This window comes from Ovis canadensis, chromosome 3, assembly GCF_042477335.2.
Source record: "Ovis canadensis isolate MfBH-ARS-UI-01 breed Bighorn chromosome 3, ARS-UI_OviCan_v2, whole genome shotgun sequence".
In the NCBI taxonomy this organism is placed as follows: Eukaryota; Metazoa; Chordata; class Mammalia; order Artiodactyla; family Bovidae; genus Ovis; species Ovis canadensis.
Window position 1 is genome coordinate 44,525,535 of NC_091247.1, and position 20,853 is coordinate 44,546,387.

Genomic DNA, 20,853 nt, shown 5'->3' on the forward strand with positions numbered 1-20,853 from the left:
CTGCAAAGTGTTGGACATGACTGAGCAACTAGACAGAGCACACACCTAGCCATACCTGCTTTGACCAAGGAGACTCCAGACCCAATCTGTACTAGTCAGACTTTCTCTCCTAGGAATTTAGAACTGAGAAATGGTGGTCATTTTGTACTGATCCCCTGGGGAATAAGGATATCATTCTGAGACAGCCATATCTTGCCCATTCATATAGATACCTGCTCTTCCCATGCCTTCATGTTCACACTTCCTTTGTCACCTTGCTTACTCCTTGCACTTTGCAGTGTTAGATACCCGAGATTCTGTCATGTACCTCTTGGGATACAGAGTTGATATGCATTGGAGATCACGTCTGTGTGCTTTGAGTACTGTTTTCCTGTTAGGACCAATCCTAAAGGAGTTTATTCCAGAGGGCCGGGACACATAGGAATCAAAAGAAAATGGCACCAGAGGTAACTGACAAGTTTATATTGTACCCAAGGAGCAGAGATGATATTAGCTGAAAGGCTGATTTCTATCTTCCCTGTTGCCTCTGCTGGGGCTCCTGTGGCTGATAAGGTGAGGTAAGATTTCGTTATATGGTCGATCAGCTAGCTCTAGATCCCCTGCCTTTGCTTTGTTCTTTAGTTGCTAAGTCATGCCTGCCTGTTTTGCAACTTCGTGGACTGTAGCCCGCCAGGCTCCTCTGTTCATGGGATTTTGCAGGCAAGAATACAGGCAATTTCCTCCTCAAGGGGATCTTCCTGACCCAGGGATTGAACTCGCGTCTCCTGCATTGCAGGTGAATTCTTTACTGCTGAGCCACTGGGGAAGCACCCCTGCCTTTGCTGGGCCCTTAACACCTAAGATGACCATATATCTGATTTACTTGGGAGGCAGTTTCCCCACAGCCCTAATACAATTATTAGTGCTCTTTCATTCCTAAAAAGGTCCTGGTTTGGATGATAAGTCATATGGCCACCTGTTCATGATCATAAGAGCTGTCTGGCACTCTGATAGAAGTAAAGCCTTAGTCTCTTCACTCCTCCTATTCACTGTTGAATGCCTCAGCTGGAAAAGCCTCCAAGCCTCCATTCTCCCCATGTCAGGTCTTTCAGCTGCCACTTTGAAGGTATAAGTTTGAGAGGCAAAGAGGTTGGCTAGTCATTTTTCTCCTTGTCCTAGAAACCACCCCCTCCCCCCTCGAAAAAACTGGCTGAAACCATTAAGAAAATGCTAGATCTAGAAGCTAAGTTACCTCCTCCTTTCCATATACTTCCTCTTATAGTTCTTGTCCTGCTATTCACTTGTACATTCTTTTTTCTTTCTTTTCATTTTTTTGTTCTCTAATATTTGGCTGTGCTGGCACCAGAGGTAACTGACAAGTTTATCTTCATTGCAGCGGCTGCAGGCTTCCCTGTTTGTGGCTTGCAGGCTCCAGAGTGCATGGGCGTAGGATTTGCAGTGTGCAGGCTTCTCTCTAGTTGTGGTGCTCAAGCTTAGTTGCCCTGCAGCCTGCGGGATCTTAGTTCCCCTCCCAGAGATCAAACCTGTACCCCCTGCATTGGAAGATGGATTCTTCACCTCTGGACAACCAGGGAAGTCCTCTTCCTTTCTTTCTTTAAAAACTCTTCCTGTGGGTTGGTTTTTTCGCAGAGTTGATTTTGAGGAAATGCATTTTGACGAATGTTTCTCCACTGAGTTGGAATTTTTTTCCTGAGGTGTTTTTAACCCAAAGTTATGTGATATAGATATTAAAACCATGCTAAAGGTTTAGTTTTGTGAATTATCTATCTAGCACCAGGTAAATTTGGAATAAAAGTTTGACTCTTTCAAGTGCATAGGTTAACCTGTGAAGAGTTTTCAGGTATTGTAGCTTTTCAGGTATGTGGGCAGTTGGCTGTAGAGTATCTCTGATGCCAGGTAATGTCATTGAAGAAGTTTAAGAGACCTAGGTTAAAGGCCTGATTTCACCTGTCTTGTGATCTTAGCTGCTGATGTTCTGCCCCTGTGGAATCATGCAGTTTTATTGCTGAAAAGAACTAATGATCATCTAATTGAACCCCTTTAGTTTTACATGTAAGAGCATAAAGGAGTAAAGAGGTAAAATGATTAGCCCAGTAGCTCACAACTAGTAAGCAGTACGAGCAAGATTAAAATCTGGGACTTATGACATGGAAAATACGAGGTTCTGCATTTACAAAGGACTTCCTCGAAGTGGCTTACTCCACCAGTACATTTTATCTGCAATTTTATTGTCTCTGGGGCTTCCCTGGTAGCTTGGACGGTAAGGCGTCTAATGCCTACAATGCGGGAGACCTGGGTTTGATCCCTGAGTTGGGAAGATCCCCTGGAGAAGGAAATGGCAACCCACTCCAGTATTCATGCCTGGAAAATCCCATGGACCAAGGAGCCTGGTGGGCTACAGTCCATGGGGTTGCAAAGAGTCGGACACGACTGAGTGACTTCTCTTCACTTCACTTCTTCACATACACAGAAAAGAATTCAGCTACCTTAAAAGGAAAGAATAAAGCGCAGATGAAAAACTATTAATTCATTAAGTCAACAAATACTTATGAAGTGCCTGCTGTTCCAGGTACTATTCTAGATACTAGGGATATAGCAGTGAATAAATCTGAGTCTGTGCCCTTGTGGGTATATATTCCTGGGAGAGGGAGGCAGATGATGAACAAATAAATATTTTTAAAAATGTCAAGTAGTAAAAGGTTCTATGAAGAAAAATAAAGGGTAAGAGAAGAAAGTTTGACCTTGGGATCAGGGAAGGCCTCTTTGAGGAATTGAGCAGAGATTTGAACCAGTTGCATCAGCAAGCCAAAAATATACCTGGAGGAAATTCTTTCCAAGCTGCAGTTCTAGGACACACAAAAACTTTGACTTGGGAACAGTCTTGGGAAATTTAAGAGATATAGTGGCAGGAAGAAAGAAAAAATATTCTACACTTAGATAAAAAGGAGATTTTAAAAACATGCAAAGAGAAAAGATAGATTCAGTTCAGTCGCTCAGTCATGTCTGACTCTTTGCGAACCCATGGACTATGGCACACCAGGCCTCCGTGTCCATCACCAATTCTTGGAGTTTACCCAAACTCATGTCCATTGAGTCAGTGATGCCATCCAGCCATCTCATCCTCTGTTGTCCCCTTCTTCTCCCACCTTAAATCGTTTCCAGCATCAGGGTCTTTTCAAATGAGTCAGTTCTTTGCATCAGTTGGCCAAAGTATTGGAGTTTCAGCTTCAGCATCAATCCTTCCAATGAATATTCAAGACTAATTCCCTTTAGGATTGACTGGTTGGATGTCCTTGCTGTCAGTTGTTAAATAAATAGGTTAAAGATGCCCTCTGTATATTGGTCCTTATGTTGTTTACTTATTCACAGCAGGCTAGTACCATTATTTTAAATCTACCAATATCAAACTCAAATTTTTATATTTTTATTTATATAAAAACAATGATAATAATGACTCATCAGGGAATATAAAAATAAGATAAATCTAAAATACTAATGGTAGTAACATGTATAATGGGATAGAGTGAACATATTAATAGAACTATCCTAGGTCTTTGTTTTATTCATAATCAAGGTAGATATATTTATCAATTTTAGACTCTATAAATGTTTATATTAAAGATATAACTAAAGGATATATGTAGAATGTACTATTCCAAAATATAATACGGAGTAAGGTAAACACAGTCTATTTAATGCAACAGATAGTAGCAAGAGAAAAAGCAGGTTTTTTAAAGTAAAAAGAGTTTATTTAACTTTTAAAGAGAAAAGCATGAAATAAAGTAAGAAATAAATCCAAAAATATCAGTAAATGGACTCAATTCACCAATTTAAAATTAGATATTATCAGATTGATATAAAAAAATAAAAATGTACCTGAATTGAATTTATAGGAACTATGTCTAATATGAAGATGTAGAAATACTCAAGTAAGTAAAAGAAGAAGTTCTATAGTAAGGCAGAAAGAAGAAAAGTTAAAGGATTGGAAGGAAATTAATAAAACGGTCATTATTTGCAGATGATATGATTGTCTACATAAAAGAATCCAACAGTCTGCTGACAAATCATTAGACTTAATCAGAGAATTTGTCAAAATGTCCAATACAAGGTTTATATACAAAATTTAAATGCATTTTATATGCAATTAGGAAAAATAATATTTTAAGAGATAATTTTTATAATAGCAAGAAAAAATATAACATCCTTTGGATATTAGGCAAGGCTTTATAGAGAAAATTATAAAACTTTAATGAAAACATAAATATATTGAGAAATACATTGAGAAATATAAACATATCATTGGCTAGAAAGATAATATTGTGAAGAAGACAAGTCTTTCAAAATTGATCTATCCAAATTTTGATTGAAATCTTAGATGAATTTCTTAACTTGACAAGTTTGAGAGAATTTATGTGAAAAACCAAAGACCCAAAAATAGCCAAGATATTCCTCAAGAATAACTAGGGAAGATTTGCTGTATTACATATCAAGATTTCTTATAAATTTATATTAAGTAAAACATATTGGCAATGACCCAGCAATAAAAAATTGACCAGTGGAACTATATTAGAGTCAAGAAACTGATCCATACATATATGGTAACTTGATTTATGCCAGGTGGATAGCATAGATGACTGAAGAAGGATGAATGTCAATAAAGAGTGATAGGTTTTGAACTGCTGCTTAGTCGCTTCAGTTGTGTCCTACTCTGTGCGACTCCACAGACGGCAGCCCACCAGGCTCCCCCATCCCTGGATCCTCCAGGCAAGAATACTGGAGTGGGTTGCCATTTCCTTCTCCAATTAGGTTTAGAACTACTTACCTTCAATTTTCTAGTTAAATGAGATCATAAATGTCTACGTTGTTTAAACTACTGTTAGATTTTTCTGTTACTTATAGCCCAGAGAATTCCAGATACAAGTCCTGGCTTCCTTTGGTCCCTGATGAAGTCCTAGCATCCTTTGGTCAAGGATACATGATTAAAATGGTGCAGTCAGAGTGGATCCCGAGACTTGTTAGGGAACGACAGGGAAGAGGCTATGCTTCTTCTACTAAATTTGAATCTGAGTGAATATGTGCCTGAAATTTCTGGGGACTACCACGTGGAACTTGAGAGGGAAGCCAACACAGGGGAAGGGAGAGTGAAGGATGAAAAGAAACTGAGTTTTGATTACAAGAGTTTGAACCTTTTAACTTAATGACCCAGATAACAACGATGTTGTAGCCTCTCAACTAGAGACAGCCATCCTGGAATGTGAAGTCAAGTGGGCCTTAGAAAGCATAACCAAGAACAAAGCTAGTGCAGTGATGAAATTCCAGCCAAGTTATTTCAACTCCTAAAAGATGATGCTATTAAAGTGCTGCACTCAACATGCCAGCAACTTTGGAAAACTCAGCAGTGGTCACAGGACTGGAAAAGGTCAGTTTTCATCCCAATCTGAAAGAAGGGGAATGCCAAAGAATGTTCAAACTACCACACAATTGCACTTGTTTTGCATGCTAGCAAGGTAATGCTCAAAATCCTTCAAGCTAGGCTTCACAGTATGTGAACTGAGAACTTCCAGGTACACAAGCTGGACTTTCAAAAGGCAGAGGAACCAGAGATCAAATTGCTGACATGCCAACATTGAATCATAGAAAAAGCAAGAGAATTCCAGAAAAAAATCCCCTTCTGGTTCATTGACTATGCCTTTGATTGTGTGGATCACAGGGAACTGGAAAATTCTTAAAGAGATGGGAATACCAGACTACCTTACCTGCCTCATGAAAGACCTGTGTGCAGGACAAGAAGCAACAGTTGGAACTAGATATGAAACAATGGACTGGTTTCAAATTGGGAAAGGAGTACATCAAGGCTGTCTATTATCACCCTGCTTATTTAACTTATATGCAGAGTACATCATGAGAAACGCTGGGCTGGAAGAAGCACAAGCTGGAATCAAGATTGCCAGGAGAAATATCAGTAACCTCAGATATGCAGATGATACCACTCTAATAGCAGAAAGTGAAGAGGAGCTAGAGAGCATCTTGATGAAGGTGAAAGAGGAGAGTGAAAGCTGACTTGTATAATATCATATAAGAAACAAATCACCAGTCCAGGTTCGATGCAGGATACAGGATGCTTGGGGCTGGTGCACTGGGATGACCCAGAGAGATGGTATGGGGAGGCAGGTGGGAGGGGGATTCAGGATTGGGAACATGTGTACACCCTTGGTGGATTCATGTTGGTGTATGGCAAAACCGATACAGTATTGTAAAGTAAAAAAAAAAAAAAATACTATTCTTTAACTACATCATATATCACATGTAAAAAAAAGAGCTCAACATTAAAAAATTGAGATCATGGCATCCAGACCCATCACTTCATGGCAAATAGATGGGGAAACAAAGGAAACAATGACAGATTTTATTTTCTTGGGCTCCAAAATCATTGTAGACAGTGACTGCAGCCTTGAAATTAAAAGACACTTACTGCTTGGAAGAAAATCTCTGACAAACCCAGACATCATATTTAAAAGCAGAAATATCACTTTGCTGGCAAAGGTCTGTATAGTCAGAGCTACGGTTTTTCCAGTAGTCATGTTTAGGCATGAAAGTTGGACCATAAAGAAGCTTGAGCATTGAAGAATTGAAGCTTTTTAACTGTGGTGCTGCAGAAAACTCTTGAGAGTCATGGATATTGAGGAGATCAAACTGGTCAATCCTAAAGGAAATCAACCCTGAATATTCACTGGAAAGACTGATGCTGAAACTCCAATACTTTGGCCACCTGATGCAAATAACTGGCTCATTGGAAAAGACCCTGATGCTGGGAAAGATTGAGGGCAGGAGGAGAAGGGGGCAACAGTGGTTGAGATGGTTGAATGGCATCACTGACAATGAACATGAGTTTGAGCAAACTCTGGCAAATAGTGAAGGACAGGGAAGCTTGGCATGCTGCAGTTCATGGGGTCACAAAGAGTTGGACACAGTTGCGTGACTGACCAATAACAACAACTGAGACCCACCTTCTCCTGTCTCCTTCTCCTATTATGTAAAAAAGAAAAATTATGTAAAAAAATTTATGTTAAAAATAATTACATAATTAGATTTTTCAATTATGTAAGCCAATACATTTCTTTAAATTTATTTAAGTCATTTTAAGTTGAATTGTCTGTCTTATGCAACCAAAATGATCTGACTAGAAATGGTAAAAACTCAGCTCACTTTATCAAAAAGCTTATCATCGAAACCATAATCTTACACTGAATTGTTAAAATGTTGCTTATTGAAGATGAATGTAACTAATAAAGCTAATGTGTAACCAAAAATGCAGTTGAGACTACAAGAGCAGTAATTAGTTTGAAACATTTGGGTCATGGTAATATTTACATTTTTTGGAAATTCTAAGAAAGAACAAAAGACTCTTTTATGTTTTAGTCAATAAAACCAAAGCTGAAAGGTTGAGAAGGAACTATGATATAAGGTTAGAAGGCGAGCTTAATTTTGTTTGCCATGTAATAAAGTTGCATGGAATTGTAGAAAATAAACTCTTGCCTCATTCTCTATAGAAACAATTTTTACAAATATGTAGTTAAAATGCCTTTTAAAATTCAGGTATTTTGTTAACTAGTCTTGCTAGGATGGCTTACAAAGGAGAAGGAGAAGAAAGTCTGAAAGTCATGAGACACAAGAAACTGTGTTTGTGTTTTTAGAGGATTTTTCACAAGAAAAGAGACCTTAAAGCCAAATAAATACCAAATGGATTCATGACAAAGAAAATGGTCTACAATAGTAGTTCTCAAAATTAATTTTAGCATTGGAACTTTTTTCCAAATGAAATCTTACAGAGAATTTCACTATGTAAATTAGACAAATGTATTTGTTACTATAGGTTTTTTAATGTAACTGTATAATGTTTGCTTGTTAAGGAGAAGAGGAAGGATGCTACCTTTAGTGTGTTTGTTGAACAAATTAAAATTTTAAAATCAAGAGTTATTGATGACAGTTCCCATCTTTTATCATCATCAGGATTTAGTTTATTTCTCTATTTAGTTTAGCTATGCAGGAGTAAGATGGACATTTGCAAATAGTAACTTTAGGATACTTTTGAATTAAACTGACTCAGAAGCCTGAGAAAGGAATAGTAGATTTTCCAAAATTTTATTTAAAAGTTAAACCATTAAGCATGTCTACTATTGAAAGTAATTATCTTATATATAAAGGTTAGAGAAGACAGAACTAAAAGTTACAAGGGTTGCATAAAATGCTTATAATAGGATACAATATTATGACATAACACTTGCTTACTTGTTAGTCTGTTGTTTTTGTTGCATAATTGGCTGTTTTGCCTCAACAGAGAATTTGCCAAATGATATGTCTGAACATTTAACTGTTTTTAAACTGAGCATGATGCATGTATGTTATGGATTTGTGCTCATTTGTACAATTTTATGTCAGTAAATGTGCTGATATGTCTTAATTTAAAAAAAGATTAACAGAAATGCAAAACCATAATTTTCAATTTAATCTTCATTTATGAGAAATTTCAGAGAAGGCAATGGCAACCCACTCCAGTGTTCTTGCCTGGAGAATCCCAGGGACGGGGGAGCCTGGTGGGTTGCTGTCTTTGGGGTCGCACAGAGTCGGACACGACTGAAGTGACTTAGCAGAAGCAGCAGCAACAGCATAAGAAATATAAGTGAGCACACAACACATTGATGAGGAAACACAGGACTGTTCACAGATATTTCAGTTCTCTTCCTGGGTATTGGTAAGGTTGTTCTTCCTGGCCCACTTTGGAGCTGGTTGTTGCCATGAAATGTGAAATGTGAGCAGCAATAATACTTCTGGCAGCACTTCTGGGCAGATATTTTAAGTGTCCCTGCACAGTTCTTCATGTCTCCTTTCCTCTGCCACAGTGATCAAAGAAGCACTCGCATGAGGAATCTCCATCAGCTTGGATTCCTGAGTGATAATGAACAGAATTCCCTGCTAACCTGATCTGAACTTGTGTAAAGTCAGAAACTATGGATTAGCTGAAACAGCCAGTTAGCTGAGAGGGGAGAGTGGTACAGACTTGCAGAGAAAATCTGAGATGCTGTGAGAGAGTGATGAGAGGGAGCACCGGATCCCTAGAATTTCTTTGGTTCCACGATTCCATGTCCCATGGGTTCTAACACTAAACCCTGTATAATCCAATGGAGCTTGAACAGGACTCCTGATACAGTTCAGTTCAGTTCAGTTGCTCAGTCGTGTCCAATTCTTTGCGACCCCATGAATTGCAGCACGCCAGGCCTCCCTGTCCATCACCAACACGCCAGGCCTCCCTGTCTATCACCTCCCGGAGTTCACTCAGACTGACGTCCATCGAGTCAGTGATGCCATCCAGCCATCTCATCTTCTGTCATCCCCTTCTTCTCCTGCCCCCAATCCCTCACAGTATCAGAGTCTTTCCCAATGAATCAACTCTTTGCATGAGGGAGCCAAAGTACTGGAGTTTCAGCTTTAGCATCATTCCTCCCAGAGAACAACCAGCGCTGATCTCCTTCAGAATGGACTGGTTGGATCTCCTTGCAGTCCAAGGGACTCTCAAGAGTCTTCTCCAACACCACAGTTCAAAAGCATCAATTCTTTCTTTGGCACTCAGCTTTCTTCACAGTCCAGCTCTCACATCCATACATGACTGCTGGAAAAACCATAGCCTTGACTAGTCGGACCTTTGTTGGCAAAGTAATGTCTCTGCTTTTGAATATGCTGTCTAGGTTGGTCATAACCCTCCTTCCAAGGAGTTCAGTTCAGTTCAGTTCAGTCGCTCAGTTGTGTCTGACTCTTTGCGACCCCATCCTCGGTCGTCCCCTTTGCCTCTTGCCCCCAATCCCTCCCAGCATCAGAGTCTTTTCCAATGAGTCAACTCTTCACATCAGGTGGCCAAAGTACTGGAGCTTCAGCTTTAGCATCATTCCTTCCAAAGAACACCCAGGGTTGATCTCCTTCAGAATGGACTGGTTGGATCTCCTTGCAGTCCAAGGGACTCTCAAGAGCCTTCTGCAACACCACAGTTCAAAAGCATCAGTTCTTTCTTTGGCACTCAGTATTCTTCACAGTCCAACTCTCACATCCATACATAACTACTGGAAAAACCATAGCCTTGACTAGATGAACCTTAGTCGGCAAAGTAATATCTCTGCTTTTCCATATGCTATCTAGGTTGCTCATAACTTTTCTTCCAAGGAGCAAGGGTCTTTTAATTTCATGGCTGCAATCACCATCTGCAGTGATTTTGGAGCCCCAAAAAATAAAGTCTGACACTGTTTCTACTGTTTCGCCGTCTATTTCCCATGAAGTGATGGGACCAGATGCCATGATCTTCGTTTTCTGAATGTTGAGCTTTAAGCCAACTTTTTCACTCTCCTCTTTCACTTTCATCAAGAGGCTTTTTAGTTCCTCTTCACTTTCTGCCATAAGGGTGGTGTCATCTGCACATCTGAGATTATTGATATTTCTCCCAGCAATCTAGATTCCAGCTTGTGTTTCTTCCAGTCCAGCATTTCTCATGATGTACTCTGCATAGAAGTGAAATAAGCAGGGTGACAATATACAGCCTTGACATCCTCCTTTTCCTATTTGGAACCAGTCTGTTGTTCCATGTCCAGTTCTAACTGCTGCTTCCTGACCTGCATTATAGGTTTCTCAAGAGGCAGGTCAGGTGGTCTGGTATCTCCATCTCTTTCAGAATTTTCCACAGTTTATTGTGATCCACACAGTCAAAGGCTTTGGCATAGTCAATAAAGCAGAAATAGATGTTTTTCTGGAACTCTCTTGCTTTTTCGATGATCCAGCTGATGTTGGTAATTTGATCTTTGATTCCTTTGCCTTTTCTAAAATCAGCTTGAACATCAGGAAGTTCACGGTTCACGTATTGCTGAAGCCTGGCTTGGAGTATTTTGAGCATTACTAGCATGTGAAATGAGCGCAATTGTGCAGTAGTTTGAGCAACAATGAGCTAAATAAAACGTGTTTCAGCGTAACAAGTGTCGTCAAAATGCACATGCTGAATCAAAAGTTATGGGCATTTTAATATTTAATGCCAAGTGTCACCCACTAGCAAGGATGAATATGGCCCTTTCACAGTAGTCTTGACCATCCTGGATGTGTACATTAAAAAATAAAGCAAAGTGAGGGGAAAAAAAACTACTAATAGGTCCAAAAAAAAGTTAAATTTATTAGTTAGCATTTTTTATTAATGAGGCTGACTTTTCCAAATGTTTCTAAGCCATTCCTTTTGTAATTTAAATAATTTCTCTTGCTAATTCATTTATTAGAATCAAAGTTTTCTTACAGGTGTATGTCAGTTTTCTGTATAGCAATACTTATAAATATTTTCCCAATTTGGTTTAGCTTTCATAATTGTTATGTTGGTGGTTTATGTCAATTTTTAACCTTTGTGTAGGTTATTTTCCTTTACTAAGCGGCATATTATCCAGTACTTTGTAAGCATCTCCTATGACTGTTTATTGTATAAAATTATTCTGCCTACTTTTGTGTGCTATGTAAATTGACATCTTTTATATGTAACTACTATTGTTATTTCCCATATTTTTCCTTCTAAAGATCACACTGATTCACAAACCTCAAATCTTATTTTTACTTTTTTGAATAAAATGTCTAATTATTTTACTGCACATCCTAGCAATCATACTCCTCTGCCTTTACATGAAGATGGTTCAAATTTTAATTTTATGTTAATTATAAGGCTGCTAAAAATGATTTTACTGACCACCAAAGAAATACACCTATCTTTACCCCTGAACTTCATACCTAATGTGTGTGTGTGTGTGTGTGTTTTTTCTGTCCAATGGATAGGGCCTTCAGTTTCAGTTCATTTCCAGCAATTGTTCCATTTTATATAACTGCTGAAAACAGTTTAAGGCTACAGGCAAATCAAATATTTGGAAACAATGGTGGACAGCATTCTGTCTCCTGAGAAATGTTGTGATCTAATCCTAACTTGACTTTTGTCCAGATAGTTCACTATGGTTCACTCTCTGTCCTGTTGATCATGCAGTTGTTGCCAGAACACAAACCCTCATCTAACTCTGCTGCTTGCAAAGCTCCCAGTCACCTGCAGGTAAAGTCAAAACTCTTTAGAACAGAAGAAGAACCTTTCATCATCTTGCCCCCCTACATTTTTATCTTCAGTTGCACCCCTCTTTAAAATGAGCACAGAAGCTGCAGCTATACAGAGGTACTTGTCAGTCTCAACAAATTAATTCTCATATCTGAGCTTTTGCACTTGTTATCCTGTTTACAATGTCCTGCGCTTCTCTTCCCACCCCACCCCAATTCTTAGCATCCTTCAAATGCTGACTCAAAGTTCACTTCCATAGTGACAACTCCAAGTTCAGACTGCCTGGCAGTCAGTCACCCCTTCCTCTAGGAACTAGACAATTATTATCAAGTGGGGGAGAGAGATGTGGAAACGAATAATCAAATACAGGTTAAAAAAAAACAAACAAACATGAACTCCTTAAGGACAAAGACCTCATCATTTTTTCACCTCTCTGTCCCCTGCATCTGCCAGTCACACAACAAATAAATGTTGAATTGAATTTAACTGAATCATGTGTAATGATTTAATAATTTCATTTTACCTTTAAGAATATCCACTACGTGGTTTTCTAAAATTATAGGTTCATAATTTGACCTTAAAAATACAAACTAAAAAGTGGTTGTTAAAATTTTACAAATGTTTGTATTATGATTTTTAATAGATTTCAGTTAAATATATATATTATTATTTTTTAAATTATGTAGTGTTTCTTTTCTACTTTAAGGAGGTCTGTATAATTCATAGAACCTATGTAAATGTCTCAGGGTATTTTTAAAGTGTATAAAGCATATAAAGAAATAATATTGAAATTAATATTTGATACTTTTTTTTGCAAACATGCTCCTGAAAAAAGTTAAAGTCATAGCAATAATGGTGGTGATGGTGGTTTGGTCGCTAAGTCGTGTCCGACTCTTGTGACCCCATGGACTGAAGTCATTCAGGTTCCACCATAGGATTTTCAGTGGTGACTGACATTTGTTTGAGTGCCCTTAATGTCCCAGATGCTTTGCTTTCTTGTCTCCTTTATTTCTCACAGGAGTTTCTGGAAAGAAGGTGACTTGAACACATTTTCCTGACCCTGCCCCATCTCCTTCTTTCCTTCCTCTAATTCCTTACTGTAGCAACTTAGCAGCAAAGAGCAGCAAACCTTTGCTTGTAATATATGTTTCTGAGGAGATTCATAGGAGAGGGTAGATACTGGACAAACGGGGTCAGTAACTGGGGAAAGCCAACTCTCTTTGGGAAAAACAGGGCTGCACAAGTGAATGGAATAATTTTCCTTCCAAGTGTCTGAGTAAAGTGTTTCTCTGCCTTGTATTTGGAGAGCCTGAGAATAAAGTATAGAATATTAGAGTAGAGGTTCTCAAAAGGTTGTCCCTGCACTTGTAGCAATGACATCATCTGGGAACTTCTTAGACTTGTTAGAAATGTAAATTCTTGGGCCTCACTGCTTATAAATCAGAAACTGTGGGAATGTGGCCCAAGAAGCTGTGTTTTAATAAGACCTCCAAGAAACTGTGATGAATGTCTTCAAGTTTAAGAACCATAGAACTGTAAGAGCAGACAGCTTAATATCCCCACCTACTGGAAACCTCAACCAGCTGACCTAAAAAGGTGCTGAGGAACTCCTCTCCATTAGTAGGGTGCAGGAACTTGCAATGTATTTAAATAAACAATAAATTGAGGGAGATTTATCCAGCTGACCAACCAGTGAGGGTAGCTCCTTTAAGACAGAAAGTAACTTAAATGTAAATAACAGTTCTGTTAGCTCCCTTAATAGGAATCAGAGCTTAGGTTAAATAACTGTTCAAGGTCATACCACTAGTGAATAACAGAATCACAGTTTGAACTCAGGTCCCCTCCTTACCTTCTGTACATAAATTCTAATTATATATACTTCAACTGTTTCTGTAGGATTTATACTTTTTAAAACTTTGTTTTAAATTGTGATATAACATACATACAGCAGCCCCTTTATGGCTGTCTTCTCCCTGGTGGTAACCACTATCTGGACTCTTGTGATCCTTTTTTATTTATTAAGCCATGTCTATGGACATCACCAGATGGTCAACACCGAAATCAGATTGATTATATTCTTTGCAGACAAAGATGGAGAAGCTCTATACAGTCAACAAAAACAAGACCAGGAGCTGACTGTGGCTCAGATCATGAACTCCTTATTACCAAATTCAGACTGAAATTGAAGAAAGTAGGGAAAACCGCTAGACCATTCAGGTATGACCTCAATCAAATCCCTTATGATTATACAGTGGAAGTGAGAAATAGATTTAAGGGCCTAGATCTGATAGATAGAGTGCCTGATGAACTATGGATGGAGGTTCGTGACATTGTACAGGAGACAGGGATCAAGACCATCCCCATGGAAAAGAAATGCAAAAAACCAAAATGGCTGTCTGGGGAGGCCTTACAAATAGCTGTGAAAAGAACAGAAGCGAAAAGCAAAGGAGAAAAGGAAAGATACAGGCATCTGAATGCAGAGTTCCAAAGAATAGCAAGAAGAGATAAGAAAGCCTTCTTCAGCAATCAATGCAAAGAAAGAGAGGAAAAGAACAGAATGGGAAAGACCAGAGATCTCTTCAAGAAAATTAGAGATACCAAGGGAACATTTCATGCAAAGATGGGCTTGATAAAGGACAGAAATGGTCTGGACCTAACAGAAGCAGAAGATATTTAGAAGAGGTGGCATGAATACACGGAAGAACTGTACAAAAAAGATCTTCACGACCCAGATAATCGTGATGATGTGATCACTAATCTAGAGCCAGACATCTTGGAATGTGAAGTCAAGTGGGCCTTAGAAAGCATCACTACAAACAAAGCTAGTGGAGGTGATGGAATTCCAGTTGAGCTGTTTCAAATCCTGAAAGATGATGCTGTGAAAGTGCTGCACTCAATATGCCAGCAAATTTGGAAAACTCAGCAGTGGCCACCGGACTGGGAAAGGTCAGTTTTCATTCCAATTCCAAAGAAAGGCAATGCAAAAGAATGCTCAAACTACCGTACAATTGCACTCATCTCACATGCTAGTAAAGTAATGCTCAAAATTCTCCAAGCCAGGCTTCAGCAATGTGTGAACCGTGAACTCCCTGATGTTCAAGCTGGTTTTAGAAAGGGCAGAGGAACAGGAGATCAAATTGCCAACATCTGCTGGATCATGGAAAAAGCAAGGGAGTTCCAGAAAAACATCTATTTCTGCTTTATTGACTATGCCAAAGCCTTTGACTGTGTGGATCACAAGAAACTGTGGAAAATTCTGAAAGAGATGGGAATACCAGACCACCTGACCTGCCTCTTGAGAAATCTGTATGCAGGTCAGGAAGCAACAGTTAGAACTAGACATGGAACAACAGACTGGTTCCAAATAAGAAAAGGAGTAGGTCAAGGCTGTATATTGTCATCCTGCTTATTTAACTTATATGCAGAGTACATCATGAGAAACACTGGACTGGAAGAAACACAAGCTGGAATCTAGATTGCCGGGAGAAATATCAATAATCTCAGATATGCAGATGACACCACCCTTATGGCAGAAAGTGAAGAGAAACTAAAAAGCCTCTTGATGAAAGTGAAAGAGGAGAGTGAAAAAGTTGGCCTAAAGCTCAACATTCAGAAAATGAAGATCATGGTATCTGGTCCCATCACTTCATGGGAAATAGATGGGGAAACAGTAGAAACAGTGTCAGACTTTATTTTTTTGGGCTCCAAAATCATTGGAGATGATGCCTGCAGCCATGAAATTAAAAGACACTCCTTGGAAGAAAAGTTATGAGCAACCTAGATAGTATATTCAAAAGCAGAGACATTACTTTGCCGACTAAGGTCCATCTAGTTAAGGCTATGGTTTTTCCTGTGGTCATGTATGGATGTGAGAGTTGGACTGTGAAGAATACTGAGTGCCGAAGAAAGAATTGATGCGTTTGAACTGTGGTGTTGGAGAAGACTCTTGAGAGTCCCTTGGACTGCAAGGAGATCCAACCAGTCCATTCTGAAGGAGATCAATCCTGGGTGTACTTTGGAAGGAATGATGCTAAAGCTGAAGCTCCGGTACTTTGGCCACCTCATGTGAAGAGTTAACTCATTGGAAAAGACTCTGATGCTGGAAGGGATTGGGGGCAGGAGGAGAAGGAGACTACCGAGGATGAGATGGCTGGTTGGCATCACGGGCTCGATGGACGTGAGTCTGAGTGAACTCCGGGAGATGGTGATGGACAGGGAGGCCTGGCGTGCTGTGATTCATGGGATCGCAGAGTCAGACACGACTGAGCGACTGAATTGAACTGAACTGATAAGCATTCTCAAACAATATAGTTAGTTTTTTCTTACCTTAAACTTCTTATGCAAAAAATCATACTGTTTATATCCTTATGTGTCCTTCTTCTTTTGCTCAACATTATATTTTGGATATTCATCCATATTGCCAAATGTAACCATAGTTTATTTTCATTGCTATTTAGTTTTCATTTATTAGGGTGAATAATAAACATTTTTTTTTATTCTGGAATCCCTCATTTCTTCATTCCCACTGTCACTCTCCTACTTCAGACATTCATTAAATGATTCCTTATTAAGTTATCCCAGTGGTCTCTAACCTCCTCATTTCCAGGCTTTCCTCAGCTGCTGCCAGCAGATTCTTCTGAAAGTCAACACTGATCATGTACTCCTGTTAAACGAAGTTGTAGTAGGAGAGGAAGAAGAAAGGCTGGGAGGTAGGCAGTGACACATTTTTGGTTTTTATTCTGAGGACAATGAAAAGCCCTATCTGGTGATAGTTTTGACTTTCTAAGCTCAAAGGCTCTTATTCGAGAGTTCCTAGATCATAGGATTAGACTCCTTTGATACCTATGCCTGCAGGAGTCCAAGCAAGTTGGCTGCTGCTGCTGCTGCTGCTGCTAGGTCGCTTCAGTCATGTCCGGCTCTGTGCGACCCCACAGACGGCAGCCCACCAGGCTCCCTGCTGCTGCTGCTAAGTCGCTTCAGTCGTGTCCAACTCTGTGCGAGCCCATAGACGGCAGCCCATCAGGCTCCACCGTCCCTGGGATTCTCCAGGCAAGAACACTGGAGTGGGTTGCCATTTCCTTCTCCAACGCATGAAAGTGAAAAGTGAAAGTGAAGTCGCACAGTCGTATCCAACCCTTTGCGACCCCATGGACTGTATCTTACCAGGCTCCTACGTCCATGGGATTTTCCAGGCAAGAGTACTGGAGTGGGGTGCCATTGCCTTCTCCAACCCTAGGCGCTCCTTAATCACTGCCCACAGCCCCTTGAGATTACTTCAGCCGCTGGCTAAGTTCGCCTAGCCTTAGCTCCATATGTTGCCAATTCTTTCATTTCTCTGTAACTAACTGTTAAGTTCTATAGTAGATGTCCCCAACCTCTGGGCCATGGACTGGTATCTCCCCATAAGATCAGCAGTAGCATTAGATTAGAAATGAAGTGGTCAATAAATGTAATGTGTTTGAATTATCCTGAAACCATCCCCCGCCTCCCTAGTCCATGGAAAAATGATCTTCCATGAAATTGGTCCCTGATGTCAAAAAGGTTGGGAACTGCTGTTCTATAGAGGAGGCCACCTTTTACCCTCTTAGGATTCTTTTTGGATGGCTGAGAAATTAACATTAAACAGATCAACAGGAGAAAAGCATACCAATTTATTTAATGCAAGTTTTATATGAAATGGAGCCTTCATAAAGAATGAAGACCCAAAGAAATGGCAAAACCTATGTGCTTTTATATCTGTGAACAAAGAGAGCATATATAGAAAAGTGACTATGTAGGGGGTGCTAAAAGCAGATAAGGATTATTTTAACAAGGACTGTTTGTATAGAAGTTTCTTGGTCTTAATTTATAGGTCTTGATGAGAATGTTACATCCTTCTGGTATAGGAAAGACATCTTTCATATAGGAATTTCATCTCCTGCTTTTAAGAAAAACAAGGAAAGATCAGTGTTTTTCCCATTTTTCAAGTGCCTTTAACTTAAAATAGGTAATATGCCAAAGAAGCATAGTGGTGGCATACTTTGAACTCCTTCACTTTCTAACATACTTGACAGGTGGGACCATATAAATAAATGCATATATACACATACACACACACGTTTGTCCATGTATCCACTGACTTTTGAACAGTGCAATAGTGAACTATTTTGTTGTTCATGGTTTTTGTTCAGTCACTAATTTGTGTCCAACTCTGCTACCCCACGGACTGCAGCACACTGGGCTTCCCTGTCCTTCATTATCTCCCAGAGTTTGCTCAAATTCATGTCCATTGAGTCAGTGATGCTGTCTAACCATGTCATCCTCTGTTGCCCCCTTCTCCTTTTGCCTTCAATATTTCCCAGCATCAGAGTCTTTTTTTTTTTAATTTTTAATTTTTTTTATTTTTTAAATTTTAGTATCTTTAATTCTTACATGCGTTCCCAAACATGAACCCCCCTCCCACCTCCCTCCCCATAACATCTCTCTGGGTCATCCCCATGCACCAGCCCCAAGCATGCTGCATCCTATCAGAGTCTTTTTGAATGAATCGGCTCTTCACATCACGTGAAGATGCTGAAAAGTCCAAAGTGTTGGAACTTTAGCATCAGTCCCTCCAATGAATATTCAGGATTAATTTCCTTTAGGATTGATTGGTTTGATTTTCTTGCTGTCCAAGGGATTCTCAAGAGTCTTCTCCAGTACCACAATTTGAATGCATCAGTTTTTCTATGCCCACCTTTCTTTATGGTCCAGCTCTCACATCTGTACATAACTACTGGAAAAACCATAGCCCTGACTATATGGGCCTTTGTTGACAAAGTGATGTCTCTGCTTTTCAGTATGCTGTCTAGACTTGTCATAGCTTTAAAGTGAACAATTAATTTGCTGAAAAATGGCAAACTAAAGAAAAATGGACTGATACACTAAGAATCACAAGATTTAGCTAAAAATCTCACCTAAATGGGTAGAGACATTTCAAGCTTCAGAACAAACATTGCTAATTCATACCTTTGAGCATAATTAGAATTACAGAATATTAGGGCCTCCTTGAGGAGGGCATGGCAACCCACTCCAGTATTCTTACCTGGAGAATACCCAAGGACAGAGGAGTTTGGTGGACTTTAGCATGTACATCTTCCTAGGGCTAAAACTTCAGGACTTAAAATGACAGAAATTTATTCTCTCACAGCTCTGGAGGCCACAAGGTGTTGTCAGGGCCATGCTCCCTCCTTCTAAAGACTCTGGGGGATAATCCTTCCTTGCTTTTTCCAGCTTCTGGTGGCCCAATTGTTCTTTGGCTCATGGCAGCTTAACTCCAGTCTCTGCCCCTGACTTCACATAACCTTTTCCTCTTACTTCTCTTCTATTTCTTGTATGGACAGTGTCATTGGATTTAGTGCCCATCCTCATTGAGGATCATCTCATCTCAGGATCCTTAATTATATCAGCAAAGGTCATTTTTGCCAAATAAGGTCACATTCAGATGTTCCAGGTGAACATATCTTTTTGGGAGCCACCGTTCAGCCCACCACAATCTCACAGTTTGTTTATCCAGTTACCTAGTGACAGACAGTTGAATTCTTTCTCCCTTCCTTCCTTTCTTCTGTTATTAATAATGCTGCTATGAATATTCTTATCCAAGGCTTTTTGTGGATATGTTTTCAGATTCACAGTTTTTGAATTCCAGTTCTAATTATCTTGCTATAAGATGTGATTTTCTTTTTAGTGGTAATTACCATGAATGACATTTTAATTGTAATTCTCACTATTTCTATAAGGATTGATCAACCTGCATACAGCGGATCTAAACATTTTGTATCACTGAAACTTAGTACTGCCAAGAGGCAAGGTAGGGAATTCTAATACGTATATTCCTTTTGTTCCTCAAGATACTATCAAGAAACAAACAAGTTTCAAATCAGGAAGCATTGACTTTTAATTCTTTCAGTTCAGTTCAGTTCAGTCGCTCAGCCATGTCTGACTCTTTGCGACCCCAAAAATCGCAGCACACTAGGCCTCCCTGTCCATCACCATCTCCTGGAGTTCACTCAGACTCACGTCCATCGAGTCCGTGATGCCATCCAGCTATCTCATCCTGGGTCGTCCCCTTCTCCTCCTGCCCCCAGTCCCTTCCAGCATCAGAATCTTTTCCAATGAGTCAACTCTTCACATGAGGTGGCCAAAGTACTGGAGTTTCAGCTTTAGCATCATTCCTTCCAAAGAAATCCCAGGGTTGATCTCCTTCAGAATGGACTGGTTGGATCTCCTTGCGGTCCAAGGGACTCTCAAGAGTCTTCTCCAACGCTACAGTTCAAAAGCATCAATTCTTCGGTGCTCAGCCTTCTTCACAGTCCAACTCTCACATCCATACAGGACCACAGGAAAAACCATAGCCTTGACTAGGCGGACCTTAGTCGGCAAAGTAATGTCTCTGCTTTTGAATATACTATCTAGGTTGCTCATAACTTTTCTTCCAAGGAGTAAGCATCTTTTAATTTCATGGCTGCAGTCACCATCTCCAGTGATTTTGGAGCCCCCCAAAATAAAGTCTGACACTGTTTCTACTGTTTCCCCATCTATTTCCCATGAAGTGATGGGACCAGATGCCATGATCTTCGTTTTCTGAATGTTGAGCTTTAGGCCAACTTTTTCACTCTCCTCTTTCACTTTCATCAAGAGGCTTTTTAGTTTCTCTTCACTTTCTGCCATAAGGGTGGTGTCATCTGCATATCTGAGGTGATTGATATTTCTCGCGGCAATCTAGA